This window comes from Loxodonta africana, chromosome 23, assembly GCF_030014295.1.
Source record: "Loxodonta africana isolate mLoxAfr1 chromosome 23, mLoxAfr1.hap2, whole genome shotgun sequence".
Lineage (NCBI taxonomy): Eukaryota > Metazoa > Chordata > Mammalia > Proboscidea > Elephantidae > Loxodonta > Loxodonta africana.
The window spans coordinates 20,108,813-20,134,123 of NC_087364.1; the positions used below are offsets into that span (position 1 = coordinate 20,108,813).

Genomic DNA, 25,311 nt, shown 5'->3' on the forward strand with positions numbered 1-25,311 from the left:
GTCCCATTCTCCTTGCGGCACTCGGGCATCGGGGACTCGTGCTGAGACACTTCCCGACCGCGTCTTTAGCAGGGAAATCAGGCAGGCGGCGGGGACAACCCTGACGCGGTGGGGGAGGGACGGCGGCGAGCGGGCTCACTCTAACCCGTGAGTGACGGCCCCTTCCTGACCCGCCCCCGGCGCACTCGGATAGGTGGAGCCGCCGTCTGGCCCGCCCCTTCCCCGCCCTGGGCGGCCGTGGATTGGCCCCGGTGCGTGTCAGGTTGGGCGATTCGGCCCCGGCGCTCGCCCCCGGGAAGACAGCAGGGGCGGTTGAGAAGTGAAGTCTTGGCCAGAGTTTGGTTCTTGCCAGGAAATCCGCGGCGGCGGCTGGAGGCAGCGGCCACGGCGGCGATTCCCGGCGAAGCGGCGCCGGGCTCGCTTCCCGCTCCTTCCGCGGGCTGCGGACAGCGGGAGCCAGCGCGGGGCTGAGGCGCCGGGAGCTGAGCGCGCCGGACAGCCGTGCTTCCCAGTGAGTAACTTTGCCCGCCGCCGCGTCCGCTCTCTCAGGTGCCAGCGCGCTTGGCGCGGGCGGGAGGCTCGCGTGCAGGGAGCTGCGGGAGCCGCCGCACCGGGAACGGCGCCCAGCCTCCCCTCCCGGCGCGCCCCTCGCCGGCGGCGCTCTGGCTGCCTGGTGGAGCCGCGCCCTCCGCGGGTCTGCTCCCTCCCTCGCCCGGCAGCGGAGGGGACCTGGGCCGCACTTGCCGGCCCCTCGAGCGGACCCGGCGTGGGGGCCGGCCGCGCTCGTCCGGGACGGAAGCCCGAATGCCCTGCGGCGGTGCCGGCTGGAGCGGCGGGCGGCCCCGGGCTGGTCCCCTTGGGTGGTTTCGGCCGCTGCGTTACTGATCTCGGCGTCGTTTGCTTTTTTAAGGGAGGGGAGAGGTGGGGGTGAGCTTTTTATTTCCCGTACCTGTGCTATAGGGGAGGATGAGAGTGGTACGAGCTGCCTTCGCATCCGATCTGGTTCCCCTGCAAAGGGAGAGACAGGGAGAGCGCATACCCCTGTCCCAGCCTGTTGCCTGTTCTCTTCTTACCTTTCGGTTTAGGCTGCAGGGGGTGGGAGAGCGATTTGCCATCTTCGAGGTGGGAATTTCAAAGTACAGATCTTGATTTGGAAGCAGCTGCGTGCAAAGCACGGTTTAGGAAATACACCACTCATTTTTCGAAGCTTTTTTCCACGTTTTAAGCCAAGGACTTTTGACCTCTATGTAGGGTTTCTTATGGTGTTTCAGTTTGTATTAAAGGTTGTACATCCTGATGTTCACATCTTCCAGGAGCTAAAGTCAGTTCCTGTATGGGGCTTCACTGTGTAGGTTATTCTTTTGAAATCACAGATCAGAGACGAGGTGAGATCAAGTGCAGTGGCAGTTCTGCAGGGGGAAACAGTTGGGAACTATGTATTATTGGCACTGCCTTCACTTTAAGAATTCCGTATTCTTGCATCAATAGTACTTAATGTAAATTGGCCTTCGTCCCAGGATAGATTTTCATTTGTCTCTTGCATGTGCTGTGACTAAGTGCTGATGGAGCTGGATCTCAGTAGATCAATTTTATTTATTTTGGTAGATTTGATTCCAACCCTCATTCCTCCCCCACTTTGGAAAATGTACTTTGGCAAGTAAAGAAGGAAGAGGGGAATCTGGTATCTTCTTTGGTTTGTCAGAGCTTTGTTGAGCCATGAATAACAACGTTTTGCCTTTTTAGTTGGTCCAAGTCACAAATGTGCATTTTCCCAGAGGGGTCAAATGTAGGCCAAATCTGAACCAAAGTAGAATAACCCATTTGTAATTCAGCCCACTGATGTGCTCACATTCCTAATTTTGTATCTCATTCCTCTCCTTTTCTCATCAAGTTAGAAATTTTTCATTCTTTCTTCAGTTATCAAAGGATGGCATACTACTGCATGCCACGCGTTGATGGCCAGGGGCAGCCTTGCCCTGGAGTTGCTCACAGTCTCATTTGGAAGCTGATACAGACCAGTGTTCTATTAGTTATCTGAAGGTAATTTGAACATAGTGGTGCAGAAACTCAGAAGAGGGAGCAAATTCTGTCTGGTTGGGTTAGGATTTTGCCAACTATATTCTAGGCAGAGGAACTAACATATATGCCACTTGCAAATACTTGTATCTTTGGGGTGTTGCTATATGAAGCCTGCATATGGTCAGTCTGGCTGAAGAACAGTGTCTGGTTTGAGGTAGTAGCCCCTGGCTGGTACGTTACTCTTTTTGGAGCAGTTAGCACTTTGCATTGCTCACAGTGGGCGGTCAAATACTTCGTAAACTGATTTTAACAGAAACATGAAGCATTTTGTAAACCAAATTAAAAAATTTGGACTTTATTCAGTCAGTGATACAGAGCTGCTAATGTTAATTTGGACAGTGTCATGATAACATTTCCATACCCAGAAAGATACAGGTTTTCCCTGCTATTCCAAAGAAGAGTGTTCCTGTGAAACCTTTTGTAAGCTAAAATGGCATAAAGCAAAGAAGCAATTACCTTTAACTTCTATGGAAATTTTTTTGCACATTCCCAGACCCAAAAAATAACCTACCAAATCATACCAAATAACATATAAAGCCTAAAATAACACTAACATGTAGTAAAAGCAGGAATGATATGACAAGTACACTGCCTGTATAAAGTAGAAATAATGTATGGTGTAGTTTCACTTAGCAGAATCGGGAAGACAGTGAGCATACCGGAAGGCTGAGAGGTGGTGGTGGTGATGGTAGAAGCCCCTGTAACCTGGCTATGGCTACTTGATGCTGAGTGTAGTTCCCAGGGAAGGAGTTGGTGACGCCACTCTCACTGCTCAGAATACACGCTACCTCTATAAGGGTTTGCTGCAAAACAAACACCGAAAGCTATTTCTGCTTTTTGCCTTTTTTTTTTTTTCATGAAAGCGAAAATCCTCTTCTGATTTCTTTCGGTTAGCGAAAACAGGTACTAAAGTAGGTCTTTCATAAAAGCAAACTGGCATAAAGCGAACTTTAGAAAAGTGGGGCATTCCTGTATCTCTGCCACAGCCTAGAGGATGGTGAGGATCTGGATGGGACATAGAAAGCACAGTAGGAGGCTGTTATAGGAAGTTCCAGCCTCAGAGCTCCTCATTCTGGACCCAAATGGCCCGGATTTAAATTGGGCTTAGCACATAGTAAACCTGTTGCCATCGAGTCGATTTCGACTCACAGCGACCCTATAGGACAGACTAGAACTGCCCCATAGAGTATCCAAGGAGCAGCTGGTGGCTTTGAACTGCCGACTTTTTGTTTAGCAGCTTAACTCTTAACCACTGAGCCCCATAGTTATTATTCTGTATGAAGACAGTGGGAGTGGCATTGAGAAGGTATGCTTGACTATACTTGGTAAGTGACTCAAACCCAACTAGATATGATTAATGAGAGAAGGGTGATTCCTTGGTTGTTTTTTTTTTTTTTTTGTCTCGACGCACTGGAGTGTACTGGTTGAGCTGGCTATAGATTCAAAACAGTGTTCGAATTTCACTTCCGCAATCATCACCAGAGTTGCTATCCAGAGCTTTGGTTTCCTAATAGTTAGGAAATGAGCCTAGTGCCTGACTAGTAGGGTTTGAAGATCAAATGAAATTACGCATGAAATGCCCTTGGCAGAGAGCCTAGTATACTCTAAGTGCCAGATAAATATTAGTTGTTCCTTTAGTGATGATGACATTAATAAGCTAGTGGAACATTGTAGCATATGAGAAGGAGCAGCTAAAAACAATTGATGGTAGAGTTGGGGAAGAGAAGATAATTATTCGGTTTTGGACCAACCCGATGAGGTACTAATGGATAGCTGAGATGTCCACGATGTAGTTGTTGGATAGAGGTGTCCAACAGGAGCTTTGAAAAAATAGGAAGAAATATATTTTCTTACATAAAGCCTTTGTGGGTGGGGTAAGCTTTATTGGAGATTTGGGGGAAGAAGAGGGATTTATACTGTAACAATGCTTGTGTTGATCATTGAGTATTAGGCATCTCTACCCTTAAAATACGTTTCTACCACTGATGACAGGAACTCCAGGCTCTGAAATCTGGCTCTTTCCCCCACCACTTTCTTTCCTTCTTTGCCCCTCTTTCTGATTGCCTCTAGAATCCAAGTACTTTTTATTATGTAGTGGTGTCTTAGTTATCTAGTGCGGCTATGGCAGAAATACCACAGTGGATGGCTTTAACAAAGAGAAGTTTATTCTCTCACAGTTCAATAGGCTAGAAGTTTGAATTCAGGGCACGGGCTCCAGGGGAAGCCTTTCCCTCTCTGATGGCTCTGGAGGAAGGTCCTTGTCATCAGTCTTCCCTGGCCCAGGAGCATCTCACCACAGGAACCTCAGGTCCAAAGGACGTGCTCTGCTCCGGACACTGCTTTCTTGGTGGTGAGGTCCCCAGCTCTCTGCCTGCTTCCCTTTCCTTTTATCTCTTGAGAGAGGAAAGGTGGTACGGGCCACACGCCAGGGAAACTCCCTTTACATTGGATCAGGGAGGTGACCTGAGTAAGGGTGGTGTTACAATCCCACCCTAATCTTCTGAACATAAAATTACAATCACAAAATGGAGGATAACCACAGATGATACTGATAATCATGGCCTAACCAAGTTAATACACACATTTTGGGGAGGAACATATTTCAATCCATGTCGAGCCATTTAACTTTTTCCTGTTTGTGTAACCAAACTTTACTTCAGGCCCACCTTCCTATATCCAAATCCAACAAGGTTTCTAGAAGCAGGGCTGGTTGTAAAAAGAAAAAAATATCTTTGATGTAGAATTATAGTTGTAGGATATTTGGCCATGGCCTGGAAGTTTTTAAAAATAAATCCCTTTTAGCCTTCCTGTCATATGTTTCTTTTCCTCAGAAAGTATGAAACAGTAGAAAAATCTATGGTTATATAAGTTTTTTGGTTGGTTGAATTTGGAAGAAGTGGATATTTTGTGAATTAGCCTAATGAGAAGCTATTAAAAGGGATTTTAAAAAATGCTCATGCCGGTGAGTTTGAACTGCTGACTTTTCAGTTAGCAGCCAAGTGCTTAACCACTGCACCACCAAGACTGCTCCACGATAACACATCACATTAGTAAATTAAGTCTTCTAGTTGGTATCCTTTTACAGAGACAGTTATTGTAGGTTCTGTCCTTTAGAATGTATGCTACAAGAGAGCAGGAAACACCCTGAAACTATAGCCCCTAGACACCCTGCTAACTCAGAACTGAAGCCACTCCTGAAGTCCACCTTTCAACCAAAAATTAAACAGGCCTATAAAACAAAAACACATTTAAGAAACATGCTTCTTAGTTCAATCAAGTATAGGAGACCAAATGGGTAACACCTTCCCCAAAGCAAAAACAAGAAGGCAGGAAGAGACAGGAAAACTAGACAAATGGATACAGGAAACATGGAGCGAAAAGGGAGAGCGTGCTTACACATTGTGGGAATTACAACCAGTGTCACAAAACATTTGTGTATAAATTTTTGAATGAGAAACTAATTTGCACCATAAACTTTCACCTAAAAACCCCAAAACCAAACCCATTGCTGCTGAGTCGATACCAACTCATAGTGCCCATAGAGGACAGAGTAGAACTGCCCCATAGGGTTTCTAAGGAGTGGCTGGTGGGTTTGAATTGCTGACCTTTTGGTTATCAGCTTAGCTCTTAACCACTGCACCACCAGGGCTAAACTTTCGCCTCCAAAACCCAAACCAAACCTAATGCCATCGAGTCAATTCCGACTCATAGTGACCCTATAGGACGGAGTAGAACTGCCCTATAGAGTTTCCAAGGAGTGCCTGGCGGATTTGAACTGTGGACCCTTTGGTTAGCAGCCATAGCACTTAAGCACTACGCCACCGGGGTTTCCAACTTTCGCCTAAAGCACAATAAAATTAAAAAGAGGGAGAGGGCAGGACATGTATCTGTTTTGTTCATTGCAAAATCTCCAAGTATGTAAAACAATAAATATTAATGTATATGTGAATAAACGAATTTGATCCGTTGCTTTTGATCTGTCCTAGCCCATAGACTTCTTCAGTTCTTTGGAACCATCATTGGTCAAAGGGAAAACAAAAGGCATTACAGGTATGCCTCATTTTCTTGCACTTGGCTTTATTGCTTTCACAGATACAGTGTTTTTTACAAACTGAAGTTTTGTGGCAACCCTTTGTTGAGCAAGTCTGTCAGCACTATTTTTCTCATGGCATATGTTCACCTCGTGTTCCTCACATTTTGATAATTCTCACAATATTTCAAACTTTTTAATTATTATTATATCTATTCCAGTGATCTGTGATCAGTGATGCTTGATGTGGCTATTGTAATTGTTTTGGGGTGCCACGATCCGCATGCATATAAGACAGCAAACTTAATAGATAACTGTTGTTCTAACTGCACCACTGACCAGCTGTTCACCTGTCTCTCTCCCTCTCTTCAGGCCTCCGTATTCCCCAAGACACGACAATATTGAAATTAGGCCAATTAATAACCCTAAAATGTCCCCTAAGTGTCCAAGTGAAAGGAAGAGTACCCCATCTCTCACTTTTTTTACCCCCCATGGGGAAATTTATTTATTTATTATTTTATTGTACTTTAAATGAAGGTTTACAGAACAAACTAGCTTCTCATTAAACAGTTAGTACACATACTGTTGTATGACCTTGGTTAACAACCCCATGACTTGTGAACACTCTCCCTTCTCCACTTTGGGTTCCAAATTACCAGCTTTTCTGTCCCCTCCTGCCTTTTAGTCCTTGCCGCTGGGCTGGTGTGCCCCTTTAGTCTCATTTTGTTTTATGGGCCTGTCGAATCTTTGGCTGAAGGGTGAACCTCAGGAGTGACTTCATTACTGAGCTAAAAGGGTGTCCGGGGGCCATACTTGTCTCTCACTTTAAATCAAAAGCTAGAAATGATTAAGCTTAGTAAGGAAGGCATGTCAAAAGCCGAGTTAGGCCAAAAGCTAGGCCTCTTGCGCCAAACAGACAAGTTGTGAATGCAAAGGAATAGTTCTTGAAGGAAATTAAAAGCGCTACTTCAGTGAACGTAAGAATGGTAAGAAAGTGAGACAGCCGTCTTGCTGATACGGAGAAGGTTTTAGTGGTCTGGATAGAAGATTAAACCAGCCATAACGTTCCCTTGAACCAAAGGCTAATCCAGAGCAAGGCCTAACTCTGTTCAGTTCTGTGGAGGCTGAGAGAGGTGAGGAAGCAGTAGAAGAAAAGCTGGAAGCTAACAGAGGTTAGTTAGTTCATAACATAAAAGTACAAGGTGAGGCACCAGTTGCTAATGTAGAAGCTACAGCAAGTTATCCAGAAGATCCAGCGAAGATAACTGATGAAGGTGGCTGCGCTAAACAGATTTTCAGTGTAGGCGAAGCAGCCTTCTATTGGAAGAAGATGCCACCTAGGACTTTCATAGCTAAAAAGGAGAAGTCAATGCCTGGCTTCAAAATTCCAAAGGGCAGGCTGTCTGTCTTGTCAGGGGCTGATACAGCTGGTGACTTTAAGTTGAAGCTGGAGCTCATTTACCATTTCAAAAACCCAAGGGCCCTTAAGAATTATGCTAAATCTACTCTGCCTGTGCTCTATAAATGGAACAACAAAGCCTGGATGACAGCACGTCTGTTTACAGCTTGATTTACTGAATATTTTAAGCCCACTATTGAGACCTACGGCTCAGAAAAAAAAGATTCAGAATATTACAGCTCATTGACAATGTACCTGGTCACCCAAAAACTCTAATGAGATGTATAAAGAGATTAATGTTTTCATGCTTGCTAACACAACATCCATTCTGCAGGCCGTGAATCAAGGAGTAATTTCAACTTTCAAGTCTTATTATTTAAGAGATACATGTCATAAGGCTCTAACTGCCATAGATAGTGATTCCTCTGATGGATCTGGGCAAAGTAAATTGATAACCTTCTGGAAAGGATTCACCATTCTAGATGCCATTAAGAACATTTGTGATTCATGGGAGGAAGTCAAAATATCAACATTAAGAGGAATTTGGAAGAAGTTGATTCCAACTCTCATGGATGACATTGAAGGCTTCAAGACTTCAGGGGAGGAAGTAACTGCAGGTGTGGCCAAAAAAAAAGCAAGAGAACTAGAAATAGAAGTGGAGCCAGAAGACGGGACTGAGTTGTTGCAATCTCATAATAAAAGTTTAGTGGATGAGGAGTTGCTTCTTATGAAAAAGCAAAGAAAATGGCTTCTTGAGATGGAATCTGCTCCTGGTGAAGATGCAGTGAACATCGTTGAAATGACAACAGAGGATTTAGAATATTACATAAACTTAGTTGACAAAGCAGTAGCAGGATTTAAGAAGATCGACTCTAATTTTCAAAGAAGTTCTACTGTGGGGTAAAATGCTATGAAATGGCATCGCATGCTACAGAAAAATCTTCCGTGAAAGGAAGAGTCAGTTGATGGGGCAGACTTCGTTTGTTGACTTACCTTAAGGAATTGCCAGAACCATGGCAACCACCACCCTGATCTGTTAGCAGCCATCAACATAGAGGCAAGATCCTCTACCGGCAAAAAGTTTACAACTTGCTGAAAGCTCAAATGATGGTTAGCATTTTTTAGCAATAAGGTATTTTGTAATTAAGGTATGTGCATAGTTTTTTAGATATAACGCTATTGCATGCTTAATAGACTACAGTGTAGTGTGAATATAACTTTTCTATGCACTGGGAAACCAAAAAAATTTGTGCAGCTAGCTTTATTGCGATATTCGCTTTATTGCGATATTTGGTTTATTGTGATATTCGCTTTATTGCAGTGGTCTGAAACCGAACTCGCGGTATCTCCGAGGAATGCCTGTATAATACAGAATTGATGGCTACTGTGATTCAACTAAGGAGGCCTGGTAGTGCAAATGGTTAAGGACTTGACTGCTAACCAAGGGATTCATGGTTCGAACCTACCCAACGGCTCCAGGGGAGAAAGGCAGTCTGCTCCCGTGAAGATTACAGCCTAGAAAACCCATGAACTTGCTGGTACTTGGCAACAACATGATTGAGCTATTTTAGTGCCAACTGCTGTAATTATTTGCATAATTTCTTTTCCACATTTTACTGCAAGTTTTGTGGGATGTGGTAGGGTGAAACAGACTTATATAGGGATATTGCTTGCTTTGTTCAGAGGTGAACTAACAGCTTCATCATAAATTTGTCCTATCTTGGTTAATAGCAGAGTTGCTGAGGTTTTCTGTTATTATGGGGTTTTGTGTGTGTGTGTGTGCTATAGGCAAAGGTTTACAGAGCAAATTAGCTTTTCATTCGACAGTTTATATGCAAATTGTTCCGTGATATTGGTTACAATCCCTACAATGTGTCAGCACTCTCCACATTACCACCCTCAGTTCCCCATTTCCGTTTGCCCAGTTTTCCTGCCCCTTCCTCCCTTCTCATCTTTGCTTTTGGGCAGATGTTACCCTTTTGGTCTCATGTAGATGATTTCCTCATGCGTGTTATTGTTATTTTATAGACCTGTCTATTATGTGGCTGAAAAGTGATCTCTGGGAGTAGCTTCAGTTTAAGGGTGTTTAAGGGTCGTAGTCTCCGGGGTTCCTGCAGTGTCTCAGACCAGTAAATCTGGTCCTTTTTTTTATAAATTTGAATTGTTCTTCATTTTTTTCTCCAGTCTAACCAGGACCTTCTATTGTGACCCTGGTCAGAGCAGTTGGTAGTGGTACCTGGGCACCAACTAGTTCTTCTGGTCTGAGGCTAGTGGAGGCTGTGGTTCCTGTGGTCCATTTGTCCTTTGGACTAATTGTTTCCTTGAGTCTTTGGTTTTCTTCACACTCCTTTGCTCAGGACAGAAAGAGACAAATAGTAGTATCTTAGATGACCCCTTGCAAGCTTCCAAGACCCCAGACGCTACTCACCAAAGTAGGACGCAGAACACTGTCTTTATGAACTATTATGTCAGTTGACCTAGATATCCCTCAAGTCTCTGAAGTTTTGATAAGAATGCAGAAGTGTTGTGGAAAGATAGGATGTAAGCACACTTTATACTTTTTAGCCTCGAGATTTAGGAATATCACTTCTAATAATCAGCATCCCTCAGTGGAGACATTATGTGGGAGAAAATGATTTTTTTTTTTTTTAACAAAAAAATGGTTCAAGTAGGAGAAATGAGAAATAGAAACAAATGCAGGAAATAAGCAATAGACAAGTACCATTCTATAAACAATTATTATGTGTCCACTTAAAAGCATACCACATTCAAATATAAAACATGAGATTTTAAATTTTGTTTTAGTTGAAAAGGTAATCTTAAAGTTCTTTTACACAGCAAATTGCCCTGAAGTGTGTAATAGGGGCCACAGTAAAAAATGTTCATAACCAAGTTTTGAGGACCTATATCTTCCATAGAATAAGGTATGCTTTATAATAAAGTTTCCAAAGGCTCTGTTGGCTATTACTTTGTTTTATAGATAAAAGTAAAGTAAGCTCAGGAAATATTTACCATCCTCCTGCCAAAAAAAAAAAAAAAAAACCTTGGGATTTTTGCTGCTAGTTTTAAGTTAAACTTAAAAATTAACCCGTCAGAATTCTGGATACTGTTCAGTTAAACCACTTAAGCAATTATTGAACAAATAAATTGGAGCCTCCACTTATATCTTATTTCTTATTTTATTGTGACTATCGCATTTTTCTTCTCGCACATGATTTTATTGTTTAAATTTTGACTTTAATGTTGTTCAACAGGTACTTAAGCATAGTACATGAGATGATGAACACTGGGCTGGGTAGAAGACAAGAGATTGTCTTTGCCCTTTTAAGACTTGAAATCTCAAAAGACACCCAGTTTGGGAGTTCACTCATTCGAGGCAGGATGATGAGTGCCCTAGACTTTCTAGTTCCTTGGTCCTCAACTTCAGTGACCTTCACTTCCACTCTATTTTAATATTCTTTTTGCACTTTATCATTTCCCACAATTCTCCGCATTAGAAATCTTGATCTTATACATAATATTCCCTGATGACAGTCCCCTATCCTTCCAGGTCTCTCACAGAGAGGCGCCCTGGTGGCACAGCGGTTAAGCACTTGGCTGCTAATGGACAGGTTGGCGGTTCGAACCCACCAGAGGTCTGTGGGAGAAAGACCTGGTGATCTGCTCCTGTAAGGATTACAGCCTAGGAAACCCTCTGGGGCAGTTCTGCTCTGTCCCGTAGGGTTGCTATGAGTCAGAATCAACTTTATGGCAATGGCTTTTCCTACAGAGACAGCCCTTCAGTCTCTCCACCTCCCATTCCCTGTTGGCCTCACAGTCTTCCCTGTTCAGTTTGGAACCCGTGGTTATACACCTGAAGGATGCTTTCACTAGCACACGTAGCTCTCTTGGGTTTACGTTTGCTTTGCATTCCACCTGCCAGACAAAGCCTGAGTTCCGATGAGCTCTGCGTCTGTTCTGTGCTGCTCTGCTGCTTTGGTAACACTGTTCACTGGCCAGGCCCTCGATGCCCATGATTGTTTCTCACGCCTTCCCCCACTTCATCCACCTCAGTCAATTAAAAAAAAAATTAGTAAGTGTTTATTTGGCCCCTACTGAATGCTCTGACGCTGAGCTAGTAGCGGCATCCTTATAGAGCTTACAATCTAGAGGGGATAGACATTCATCAAATGATAGCACACACTGCACAGTTACAAATTATGATACAAGTGCTTTGAAGAAATAGCATCGGCAGCCACTTGCCACATGTGGCTTTTGAGCTCTTGAAACGAGGCTGGTCTGAATTGAGATGTGTAAAATACACACCACATTTTGAAGACTTAGTACAAAAAAAAGTAAAATATTTCATTAGTAATTTTCATATTGATAATTTGGATATGTGGGTTAATTAAAATATTAACCTGTTTCCTTTTATTTTTAAATGTGGCTCCTAAAAACCAAAACACCAAACCCGTTGCTGTCTAGTTGATTCCGACTCATAGCGACCATATAGGACAGAGTAGAACTGCCCCATAGAGTTTCTAAGGTGCACCTGGTGGATTCGAACTGCCGACCCACTGGTTAGCAGCCGTAGCTCTTAACCACTGTGCCACCGGGGTTTCCAGATGTGGCTACTAGAACATTTAAATGGCACGTGTGGCTCCCGTTATATTTCTGATGGACCGCACTAGCGTATGGCGTCCGTATAACAAGAGGAGCTGACCCAGTCTGTGGGGGAGCGGGGTGTCGGTAAAGACTTCCCTGACGTATCTGTATGAGTAGACATCACACAGGCAAAGAAAGGGGGAAGCATCCTAATCTGAGGAAGCAGTCTGAGCCAGAAAGCGCTTGAAGGGAGGATGAGAAGGTGGGTATGGAGAGAGCTGGAGAGAGTGGCAAGGGCTGACACCAGAGAGATAGCAGGGGCCTTGTTCTTAATAAGGATTTTGTTCTTCATCCTTCAGGGATTATTCCAAACCTTCATCATTTACAAACCCTTTTATCCAACCCCACCACTCCTGTTGTGGTTGTTAGGTGCCCTAGAGTCAATTCCCACTCATAGCGAACCACCCAGTGTGATGACCCACCCAGTGTGACAGAGCAGAACTGCCCCATGGGGTTTCCTAGGCTATAACCATTATGGAGGGAGCCCTGGTGGCACAGTGGTTAAGAGCTCAGTTGCTAACTGGAAGGTCGGGGGTTTGAACCCACCAGCTGGCAGTCTGCTTGCTTCCATAAAGATTGTTTTTAGGTGCTGTTGAGTCGGTTCCAACTCATAGCAACCCTATATATAATGAAACAAAACACTGCCCAGTCCTGTACCATCCTCACAGTCGTTATGGTGGAGCCTGTTGTTGCAGCCACTGTCAATCCATCTCACTGGGAGTCGTCCTCTTTTTTGCTGACTTCTACTCTACCGAGCATGATGTCCTTCACTGCGAGTCAGAATCGACTTGATGGCAGCGGGCTTTTAATTTTTATGGAAGCAGATTGCCAGGTCTTTCTCCAGGAGAGCTTTGAGCTCCAGTGGGTTTGAACCACTGCTAACCTTTTGGTTATGAGCCAAGTGCTAAACTGTTCGCTATTAGGGTTCCTTCCCACCTTTCCTGTAGTCCACGAATAGTCTGGTCACTTGGTAGAGAAATTTGAGATGACCTGGTGTTGTTTCTCTCAAATTTCTGCCCCACGCCTTCCTACCTTATCTATGTGAGTCTCAGATCTGTTGAATACTAACTTTGTGGGCAGTGTACTCTTGATCCCATCTGTGGAAGTCTTTCAGGATGTGGCTTCATCAGTTAACTCCCCTCTCTTCTATGTTTAATCTCTTTCTCTGCTGGCTGAATCACATCTGCCTATAAATATGCTCTGATCTTTAACCTTACAAAGCAAACAAAGCTCCATTGACCGCCCCCCCCGCCCCAGCTCCCCTCTAGTTACATGTGATTTGGTTTGTTTTTGTTCCTGTCCTTTTTAACTAAGCTTCTGGAAAAATAGGACACACCAATGGTTTCCAATCTGACTCAGCCTCAGAATTACCTGGAGAGCTTTTAAAAATAGTAGATCTAAAGCCCCACCCTAAACCTGCTGATTCTAATGATGAAGAATTCCTAAACTTTGGCTCTGTCACAGACCCCCTGGGGCATCCCGCTCAACTTCTTGCTTGCTTGGTTCCAGGCCAGCAGCAAGCCTTGCAGCCTCCAGTGTAGGCCACCACTAGGAGGGCTTTCTTACCGTCCCTGCTAGGAGAAGCTGCTCACAGGATGGAGACTTGCTGGGCCCTGCTCTCAGTGTGCCCAGAATATTCTGAATTGAGTAAGACAGCGTTGAATTTGTTCCCAACTTTTACAGTGAATCCACATCTTAGGAGAACATTCTACATTCTAGCACCACTTCATCTTACGCTGGCAATAAAGATTTCTATATTTTGTTCTTCAAGTGTTCATAAATGATATATACTGTAATACAGTAACAAAATTTTATTTTGTAAGTTTTCTTCAATGACATCTTACAAAACCGTATTCTTTTTCTTGGCCAATAATTCTTTCTTAAAAAGTACCATTTTTTTGTTTGTTTGTTTTTGTTTTTCTGAAATTAAATGGCCTCATGGAGTGATGCAGAAGAGAAATGGTCATTTTTCCTCTGGTTTTTAGTTCTTTGTTTTGTTTTTGGTTTTAGCAGAATTAAAAGTTGGTAACCATGTGTTCTCAAATGTATTTTGGATTTGATGAACAAGCAAAATTCAAAAACCCTAAGGACCATTTGTCTACACTTTGCTGTTTCTACTTCTTCATCTTACATTAATTAGTAGAACTACCCCCATAGGGTTTTCTAGGCTATAAATCTTTACTGGACCCGATTGCCTGGTCTTTCTACTCTGGAGCCACTGGGTGGGTTTAAACCGCCAACCTTTCAGTTAACAGCTTAACCAGGGGAAAAGAAAACCAAAACCTGTTGCCGTTGAGTCAATTCTGACTCATAGTGACCCTGTAGGACAGAGTTGAACTGCCCCGTAGGGTTTCCAAGGCTCTAATCTTTGTGGAAGCTGACCGCCACATCTTTTCTCCAGCAGAGCTGCTAGTAGGTTTGAACTTTCTACCTTTGGGTTAGTAGCCAAGTGCTTAACCACTGTGGCACCAAAAAAAAAAAAAAAGCCAAACCTGTTGCTGTCCAGTCGGTTCTGACTCACAGTGACCATATAAGACAGAGTAAAACTGCCCCATAGAGTTTCTAAGGAACACCTGGTGGATTCGAACTGCCAACCTTTTGGTTAGTTCTTAACCAGTAGCCACCAGGGCTCATTTATTCCATACTGATGGACAGTCTAGCTTCCCCACCCTCTCTCCCTCCTTCCAGGCTAAGTGATCTAATTGCCATATTCAGCGGGGCCCTTTTTGTCACTCTTACTGAATCTCTTCATTGCCTTTGGCACTGTTGACCTTCTTTATAAAACTTCCTTTCCCCTGGTTTCCACGACGCATTACTCCTGGCTTTCTTTCTCTTTGACTACCCCTTCTCGTGCTTTTCTTCCTTAGCCAATTCCAGTCTTGAATCCATCCCTTCTTCTCAATCACTAACACTGTTTTATTTTAGGGCTTTTTTATTTGCAGACTGTACATTTTGAGAACATCCTCAGTGCTAACAGTAATTATATAAACTTTTTGCCTCAGTTTCCATCTCCTCCAGAAAGTCCTCCTTGATTTCCTCTATCCCCATACCCTTATGCCAGCTCAAGCACCATAGCTAAGGAAGTTTTTGAGCTAAAATATTGGTAATGGTATCCAGGGAAAATTGAAAGTTTGAGATGGATGTTGTAATGGCTGTCCCCATGAATTATTAGTTCTGTGAGTTTTTAGTAGATTCTCTTAAAGAGGATAATCATAGGACTTTTAAATTTCTTCCCTTTTTATGATTTTATCTCTTAGATCTTTCTATTGCACAGGCTATAACTTTTATAACAAGGTTAAATAATAATGGGAATATTCAACAGCTTTGTTTTATTTCTGATTTTATAAAAATACTACTGGTTCAAGATTAAAATTGAATGACTAATCCTTATGAAATTCTATTAAGATAGTAATAGGTACTTCCCAACGTGATAAAGAATATCTAATGACTTTTTAGCATTTATGGAAATGTATCGTGATAGTATGTTTCCTCTTGGGTGTTAATGTAATATGGGTCATATTAATAGATTTCCTAATATTGTGCATCTTTGAATTCCTGGAATAAACTCTGCTCTTTCACTGTCCTTCTTTTTAATGTACACCTGGATTTTATTTGCTAGTATGTTTTTCTGTTGTTTTAGGGTTTTGTTTTGTTTTTCTTTTTGAACATGCATTTTCTATAGTAAGGCTAAACGGTAATTTTGTCAGGACTTACGTCAGGCTTGGTCAGCTTTATAAAATGAGCTTGGAAGCTTTGTGTGCTCTGCAGTTGTCTGTTCGTGAAAGTATGGACGGATTTTCTTATCGGTGCCTTTTTTGAAAGGTCATTTTTTTTTTTTTTAATTTTTTGGACAATGTTTCAGTTACATTTATGGCTATTAGTTTAGATTCTCTGCTTCTCAGGTCAGTTTTGATGGCCTTTTTTTCAAGAAATTAATTTCATTGAGATTAATTTCACAGAGGCTGCAAGCAGGTGTCTATCTGCTTCTCTCTGTGTGCCCTACTCTGCTGTTTTCAGACCAGCTCTGTTTCTCGAGCTCAGGCTTGAAGACATGACTACGTAACCTTTGTATAACCTCCCAGTTGAAGAACCTCTCAGAAATGAAGTCGAGTCTGGGTCCCAACTCCATACTCTCAGTAGGATCATCCCATTGGCTCAGCTTGGATCAGAGGTCTATTCTTGATCAAGATAATTTTGTCCCAGGAGGTGAGTTTGGGCTCATAGCTCCTGCTGTTACTTAGTAGGAATTACGGGAGCACATACTTGGAAAGGGGGCTATCGAAGCTCCTTTAAGTGGAGACTGTGGAGAGAAAATGAGAGCAGTCTTTGATTAGGAAAAAAGTCTCTTGGGAAACTTCCAGAAATAAGAGAAAACTTGAGCAATGAGACATGGTTGTGACTATTTGGGTAGAGCACAGTGAGAAAGCTGCTGAAAACTTGAATAATTTCTCATTCCTTTAAACCAAAAATTAAATTTTCATAGTAGAATGCTTAATATTCATAGGATGTATTTTTTTCTAGCATTATAGTAAATATAGGTGTGGCACAGTTGACATGAAAACCAAAAAATTAAACTCTTTGTTATCAAATCGATTGCAACTCATAGCGACCCTGTGGGACAGAGTAGAACTGCCCCGTAGGGTTTCCAAGGAGTGGCCGGTGGAGCTGAACTGCCAGCCTTTTAGTTATTAGCAGCTGAGCTCTTAAGCACTGTTGACATGGAGACGATTAAATTTAACATAGTTGATATATTTACTTGACTATCTATAAATCCTTGTATTGATTTCATACTCATTGACATAAAGATTTGAAACTCCTTGATGGATTTTGTTTCTTCCCTCTGGCTGTTGTTCTCTGATGTAGGTTAAAAGTGAAAGTCACCTTTTTGGATCTTTGCTATTCCACTGCTTTATCCTTCTGGATCTTCCATTGCTTTATTCTCTTCTGTTCATGGTTGGGTATGTTACAGTTGCATGCAAGCTTTTACTTGGCTTTTTTTTTTTTTTTTTTTGTATTTTAGATTTAGAAAGATTTTAATCAACGTAAATGGTAGTGCAAACAACTTATGCTTCTCTCTAAATGGGAAAGTAATACCTATTTAGATTTATTTTTTATCATTATGCCTAACTGTGAATCCGTTTCAAATAGATCAGCTCTGGTTTTTTAAATTAAGGTATTCATCATGCTGAATGTTAGCCATCTTCCATAGTCTAGTTTTTCCTAAACGTCACGTAAGTGCTGTTTGAAGTTAAAGCAAATTCTTACATTACTTTGCTAATATTTAAAATCACAGATATAAGAGTAAACATTTGATTTACATCAAAGACTTAAGCATAGCAAAATATTTTGAACATATTTCTGAGAGCTCGTTTATGGGAATAAGAGGGAAAGATCTGAAATACGTAAACTTTTTAATTTTGTGGGAATGATGTCATCTAGGACACAGCTCTTAGTGGTGCTTGGTAATATGTTTTAGTTGAATTTCTCTGTCCTTTTTATTTCTTAAAGTTGTGAGACACTAATAGGGAGACAATCAATAGTGTATGGTTTAGCTGAGGCTAAAATATAAAATGCCTGGGAAGAAGCCAGGAATCAGAAAGCATGTGGTTACGCCCTGTGCCTCTGCTATTAAGTATGCAGAGCGTTTGGTCAAAAGCTACTGTGCATACCTCTTCAGACCATTTGGTCAGGGCTATTTAATAGATTTCAAAAGTATCCATAGCAGTTAGTTCCTATATCATTTATTAACTTCATTAATTTCTCTAATTTTAGGCCTTGTGCTTTCATTATAAAAAAAAAAATTATAGATGAGATATATTAATTGATACCTTGGTAGAGTAATTTCAGATTTTGTTAAAAATAGAAATAAATCTTCTGGAACTCTGTCCTATTTTTCCAGGTTTATAGAATAATTTCGTAAGGACATTTAAATGATCTTTACCTTTGAGGGAATGTAATACAGAGAAACCTTTTAGGATTTATGTTGTAAGACTGATATATCATTTTTTAAATGAGGACTGATAGCTATTTACAGAAAGGATTAAAAATATTTTTTAGTGAATTCATTGCACAGAATACAGAAGGATGGTAAAGTCTGAATTCTTTTAAACATCAAAGTAAACTTTCACATAATACATATTATATGACTTTTTGTCTTATAAAATGTTTACCTGTTGTAAAATTGCTAAGTATTTATTTTAGTCTTTCTAAATGTGATCAGATTTTTTTGTTCTTCTGTAGTTTAGGTTTACCAAAGATAGTAAATCTAGTTAGTACTGGAGAAAAGCAAAATAGTCCACTGAATAGCTCTTGAATTGTATATTCCTAATATAGTATTCTTTATGTCTCTATAAAAAATTTTTCTTTTGGTTATTTGAGCCTTTCAAAAAGAAAGTTATTCTGCTAATAAAAAGCAAAGAAATTGCTAAGTATGTTAGAATTTATGGAAGGATATCTTTCTGGAAAATAAATCTTAATATTCTGAAAATAAATATTTTTAATTCAATGTTAAAATAGCAAATCTCCATTTAAAGGAATATTTTTCTATTTCCTAACTCTTGGGAAGCAAGCAGTCCATCTATTTGATTTGCTTTGTGGCATGTACTATCAAGTACATGAGGGTATAAGTGTACATGTGGTTTCCTTTTTTTATAACACTGTATATCTTTTTGACTGTAGAAGACTTAGGGAGTCCTAAAATATACAAATAAAATAAAAATTGTTAATAATCTCACCAGCTGTAATTCTTTTAAAATGATTATTTAACAAATATTTACAGTAAGTATCTGCCTCTGTGCTTTGTAGATATTTGGGATATGACTTATAGACGTTCTTCTCAGAAATTGAGGCCAGTCAGGTTACAATTTCATTACAACTACTATATTTTGATACAGTTATATTTAGATGGTAAGAATTAAGCATAGAGTCTTGTGACAAGGCAAGGTCAAAGCTAATAAGCATATAAATTATCGGTAAAGAATAGTCCCAAGTGAAGACAAATTTGAGCATTTTTATGGTTGTGCAGGTCCTAAGATAACTAATTAGGTACATGACTATAAATCTTTTTTTTTTCCCTAATGGATATTTATTGAATATCTGTTATATGCCTGGCACTGTTGTAGATGTTGAGATTATAGCAACAAGCAAGACAAGAAGAATCCCTGTTCTTACGGAGTTTACATGCTGCAGGGCAGGAGGAGAGATAGACAGTAAACAGGTAGGTAAATACATTAACGAAAAGGGAAACTTCAGATAGTGACAAATGCTAGAAGAAAATAAGACAAGATGATGTGGTCAGATCTAAATGGGCCATTATATTGGCAACTAAAATCTCCAGCTGGTTCCCAGATTCCCTTTCAGCTAGCTGTTAGTCTGTGGTCTTCACTAGGAAAGCTTTTAACTAGTAACTGCTAAAAATAAATTGTCATCTTTGCTTTCTGCCCTTTCCTGTCATCCCCTGAAGATGTCCCCGCTCAGTGAAATGGCTAAATAGCAGTAGGAAGGGATTAAGAAGAGAAACAAGGCATCTGGGAAATCTTTTCTCAGATTATTTGGCTTTTCATGAAACTGAGAGTTTGTTAATGGAGTTTGTACAAGCTTGAGTTTGTACCTGTCAATATCTCAACAGTACTTATATTTCTATGTTCTGAAGTAAGACAAACAAAACCCTGCCAGCGATCAGGAGGGAGGAAAAGGGAAAACGATTTTTGTCAGTCCTTGTGGGATTTGCACTTTTATTTTGGTTTCTTACATCTCCTGGAAAGTCTGTCATCTCTGCCACTTTCTACAGAGGTCTTGATTTGTGGCTTAGCAGATTAGACAGTCTTTACAACTGATGTGTAAGACTTTGGAGCCTTGCTTTTTTTGGTACATAAGAATTTGGAGTGTGACTCATGACTCATCAGTTGACGTTGTGGTGCATTTTTAGAAACAAAGAGCGTGATAACAGATTTCCCTTCAGCAGCGGTAGCGGGAGTCAGTGGAAGAAAGCACAAATTTGTCTATCTGTGCTGGTGTGATTACAACTGTATGTTAGATTGATTCTTAGAAATGTGTTACCACACTGGACCTTTTAATGGGTTTAAATAGAATGGGTAAAAACTATATACGAGTCTTGCAAAAAGCTTCTTATATGTAGCAATAACTGCATCGTTCTGTTATGTATAAGGTTGCTATGATTTGGAGCAGACTGTACAACACCTGAGGACAACAACAATCATTGTGAGGGTATAAAGGAACTTTGCAGATAAATATGATACTTGTATTTTGTTCCTTTTTGAAACACAGAGATGAAGCAATGAAGAAAAAGCTTTGCCTTGGGTATAGTACATTTTTAGTGGTTCATAAAATTGTTTTTGATGTGGACATCTTGATTTGTTAGCTTATTCATGAATTACAGCATTTTAAAGACCTTTGAAGGGAAGAATGCGTAGATTAGCTTTGATCACATTATCTTCTGCTTGGCATAATCTTTAAAAACTGTCATTCTAATGTTACCATCATATATAACATAAATACCAGATGTAACTTGATTTAAGATTTTGGCATTTGATTCCTTAGACTCTCTAGGATTTGCTTGCTTTGCTTTGGACTGTCTAGGATTTGTTTGCTCTTTATTTTTAATCGTGTATGTAAGAGCCAAGCGTGGTTGCTTTCTCCTTCCCACTTTCCCTTATTCCTCTTTGTACGTGCTCTCTTGCTCCTGCCGTAGTGTACTCCCATACATGTGAAAGTCAGTCTGTATGAACAGGTCGTTAATGAAAAGCAAGTCTGTCTCCTACCTCTTTATCCCAGCCACTCAGTTTCTCTAGAGTTACGGAACTAGGAACTACCGTTAGGAGTTTTTTGCATACCTTTCTGGGAATATTTTGTTCATATAAACTCATTTGTGTATCTATATATTTTTCATACATATTGTTCTTTACCTTAAGGAACGCTGGTGGCTCAGTAGTTAAGTGCTTGACTGCTAACCAGAAGGTTGGCAGTTCAAACCCACCAGCAGCTCTGCAAGAGAAAGATGTGGTAGCCTGCTCCCATAAACATTAAAAAAAAAAAAAAAAAAAAAAAAAATTTTTTTTTTTTTTTTTAAATAAACATTATAGCCTTGGAAAACCTGTGGGGCAGGTCTTCTGTCCTATAGGGTTGTTATAAGTCAGAATGAACTTGGTGGCAGTGAGTTTGGTTTCGTTCCATACGCTGATTTAACTTAACTCAAAATTCGTTTATATATACACACACACGTTAGCTTAGTCTTGTCACCTTTTAATTTGTTTGCTAATCTCACCTAAATTGTATTACCTTTAAAAAAGTGTTTGTCTCTTGGAGGACATGTAAACTTTACCATGCAGAGCTTTTCTCTGCCACATACAACTATTTGTGGATAAAATGATTATTTGAATGTGTAGTGTTTTTTAAACTATAAATCTGGACCCTGTTGCTTTCTTTCTTAAAGGGAATGCTGAACAAAATAAAAATTAATTTAGTCATCTTTATAATAACTTTTAAAAAATGGGATATTTACTAGGTTCCTTTGATCTAGCAATATACTATAACTGCGGAAAAAATTACCTATTTGCCAGACTTAATTCTGCTAAAAAGCTAAGTAGTTAGGAGGAATATTGTAGTACAAATTGTGCTGAGTTAAAAATTACGTGTTTAACAAGTCTGCTTGCTAATTGGAAATGGCTTGGTGTGTTCTATACTATTCATCAGCTCTGCAGATTGTGCCTTTATTGTATTAATTTATAATATCTTTCTTAGAATAGTTTGGGATGTCTTTCATTTTGAGAAATGTTGAGTGTGCCATCTTGCTATTCAAAAAGGGGTAGAGGTATGGTGGTCTTTTCCTTGAATTCAATCAGGATATGATGTTAGATCTAGAGGGGAAAAACAGTAAATCTCGTCAGCAATTAAAGCAGGCTTTCATATTTTCAGTGTTACACTGTCTTTCTTTTGGTTATGAAAGATAAATGGACAGAATTAAAGAGCTGCCAATACTAGTCATTCTTACAGTAACTACCTTTTGAGTGACTACTCTGTCTGTGCCGGGCACTGTTAGGACCTTTATGTGTCATTCAGGAGTTAAATGTCTTAGTAATCCTGTGAGGTTGTTATTTAGCCCCTTTGCATTTAAGGAAACTGGAGTTCAGAGGGTTGGAGGGAATATACAGTTTGGGCAAGGTATGTGATTACCTTCGATTAGAAATCAGACCTATTTGATCTAAAAGCCACCTTGTTCCTTGCTATATTAGGCTGCTTCTGTGAAAAGATGAAGTTTTGATAGACCCAATTGTTTTCATCTTTGCTGAAAAGGACTTTAAATATCATTCTACATTAAACCGTATAGTTGACTGATGAGGAGGTAGGTTTTAAGTATAAAAGGCCACAATCATAATCTTAGACTTAAAATGAGATGATTTAAAAAAAAAAAAAAAAAAGCTCCACAGAACGTCAGGTTATTTTGATATAATGAAGTTGAATGATTTTATAGAAATCAGGGTTTCAGTCTCTAAGGCCTGAAAGGGAAAAGCTGGTTGTTTGCCTGGTTGATCTATCAGTCTATTGATCTATCGTTTATCAATCTGTGTGTTAACTCTAGAGAAAGGAGCAGTTGTATTGTTTAAGTACTGCTTCAACTTTATTTTTCATTTTGGTTCGTGGTCTTTGAGCTTCAGTGGTAGAATATTTGAAAAGGTAAGGGGGTTGAAAGGTAATTGCTTCTTTGTTACAGAGACTGGCACCTGAAAAAGTAGGTATACCTTGAATTTTATAATGGGCCATCACCAATGACTCTGGCTTCGTTTTGTCAATTCCTTGTTGTGATGTTTATCTAGTGAGATTTTTACCTGCATGGTTCTGTATATTTATTTTGTATGATGTTTTTGGGTAAAGGAGTGTTCCGCTCCCCTTCCATTAAATTCATTAGGAGATGGCAATGTAGGACCAAGCATAATGAGATGGGTTGCTGCAAAAAAGATTACCATGATCTTAACTTAGATGTTCTTTGTATTGACCTTTTAAACCCTAGGTTTTCTTTTTTTTTTTTTTAAGTTTAGTTTGTGAAATAATGTAGTCTTTCTGTTATATTTATTTATAATGTATTTAAAACCTAATACCAAAAAATAGAAATATGTATTTCCATTATATTATAAAAATAATTAAATGATAGAATGCTTGGTAGTAGATATTCATAGAAAATCTGAAAAATAGGCAAGCAAGAGGAAGAAAAAAAGATGTGTAATCTTTTCTAATGGAGTCCCTGGGTGGTGCAAACGGATAAGCATTTGGCTACTAACTGGAAGGCTGGCAGTTCACATCCACCCAGAGGCATCTTGGAAGAAAGTCCTGGTGATTTTTTCTGAAAGCTCACAGCCATTGAAAACCCTATGGAGCGCAGCTGTGCTCTGACACACGTGGGAGTCTCCAAGAGTCAGAATCAACTAGACAGCAACTGGCTAATCCGTTCTTGATTCGTAGTTTGTTTGCTGCCATTCATGCTTGTTGGACAGTCTTCCTAATCCACAGTGAAATTTATGGTGCTCTTTATAGTGTCCAAAGACTCCCGTTAATGTCTCCTTACCTGCTATTCTTTACCCTTTGTTTCCTTAAAGGTGTCTTTACAGTAAAGCTCCCATTTAAAGTTAGACACGTATCCTTCATTTCCAGCACTATTTCTTGGACACCTTTTGCAGCCATCGTGAGTCAACAGTGCTACCCAGAACATGAAATAAAAGACAGAAAGAGAGACCAGAGTTGAGAAAACAACTCGTTTTGCAGAACACTTTCTCTTTAGAATTGCCGTGTCAGGTGTCCGTTAGCTGAAGAGCGTGTGCAGTGTGTGGGCTGCTGGTGCTTACTGCCCCCGTGTACGGCGCAGTCAGCCGTGCTTGCTGTCCTTGTCCGAGAGCGTGGCATGGGGAAAATGTGTGTTAACTTTGTACTGTGTTGTTGTTGTTTTGTAATATAAACGCACATTTTAAAAAACATGAAACATTTCAGAAAACATAAGAAAAACGAATTTGCACAGTGGTTAAAATTATAGTTGGACCTGTGCGTTTTGGTGAATAGATACAAAGGCTATAATGTTTTTACTGAATTAATGTCTATCGTTGTAAAGTATAACAGGCTAGTCAGGAAGCCTTTCTTAAAGCTGTGTGCCCTGTTTTTGGCATTTGTGGAGAAGGGAAATAAAAAATAGCTATGTAGGGGTTGTCTGCCTCTTGGTATGTTACAGATAGGCAGGAGGCAGTACCTAAGAAGAGGAATCTGGCCATTTGTGGAACTGTCTGCCCATTCAAGCACTGCTGGTGGGTTCCGTAAACTGTTCTTGTTAGTATTTCTTTGTCATCAGCAGATGGTGGTTTAATAATTTGGATAATCACCTGCTCAGCTCTGTAATGGCAAGATTACATAAGCATATCCAATTGAAATGGCTGTTAATGTAGCCATAAGAAGTGATTTGCCCTTGTTTTTGGGACAGCAGTGCTACTTGTACAAGCTAATCCAGAATCTGCAATTGTACCAAGTTGTGTTTTTGTATTTACTTTAAGGGGTGGCATCAGGTACTACTCTCATTCCCCAGAATTTAATTGCAAAACATTAGCTGCAAAATAGATTATGTTCGGAAAGTTAAAGAAATTCTTGTAGTGTAGAAAACAGGAACTAGATTTAAAAAGGAGACTTTGACAGTATTCTGTTCAACAAATTATTGCTCAGAATTACTGGTTATTAAGTGAGCCACAAATTGTTGGTATTACTAAATAGGAAGAGACAAACTGTTACCGGAATACAGTTCTTGCCTCTCACTGGTCAAGAATGAGCAGGTAAAGCATGTGGTTTTCCACAAGAGCAAAGCTTTATTGAAAAGGTTTGCAAGTGGAGATGAGGAGGGCCTACAGCAATGCTTACCCTCATCTCACAGAACAAAAGACGGGCCCCAGTTTTTAAAAGTCCTTGGGCGGGAATAGATTCATGTTTATTCATAGACACAGGCGGGGATATGTTAACTAAGGTGCGCGCAGAGCAGCTTTCCAAGATGGCTCCTGTCCCGGAGGCCTCTGGGATTCGTAGCAGGACTTATTATGGGGTGTCGCGCCTGCACAGTCTCTCACTCCCTGGGTTTGATTCCCTGGTTGGGGCTGTAGCCCCTTACTGCCCCTAG

The 25,311-nt window shown here is 40.5% G+C and overlaps 1 protein-coding gene across 10 annotated transcripts in view; it reads left to right on the top strand.

Annotated features, from left to right (window-relative positions):
- The first annotated feature begins 380 nt into the window (after window positions 1–380).
- The window catches only part of LNX2 (ligand of numb-protein X 2), a 92,064-nt gene continuing 67,133 nt past the window's right edge, over window positions 381–25,311 (top strand). Inside the window, exons 1-4 of one of the 10 annotated variants that reach the window (XM_064275316.1) lie at window positions 404–511; window positions 6,066–6,129; window positions 8,830–16,358; window positions 19,274–19,368. The gene's annotated coding sequence lies outside the window, so the exon portion shown is untranslated. Of the gene's footprint in view, window positions 512–3,477; window positions 6,130–8,829; window positions 16,359–19,273; window positions 19,369–25,311 lie in introns of those variants that run through there. The other 9 variants (XM_064275318.1, XM_064275319.1, XM_064275320.1 and 6 more) reach the window with 9 other exon arrangements.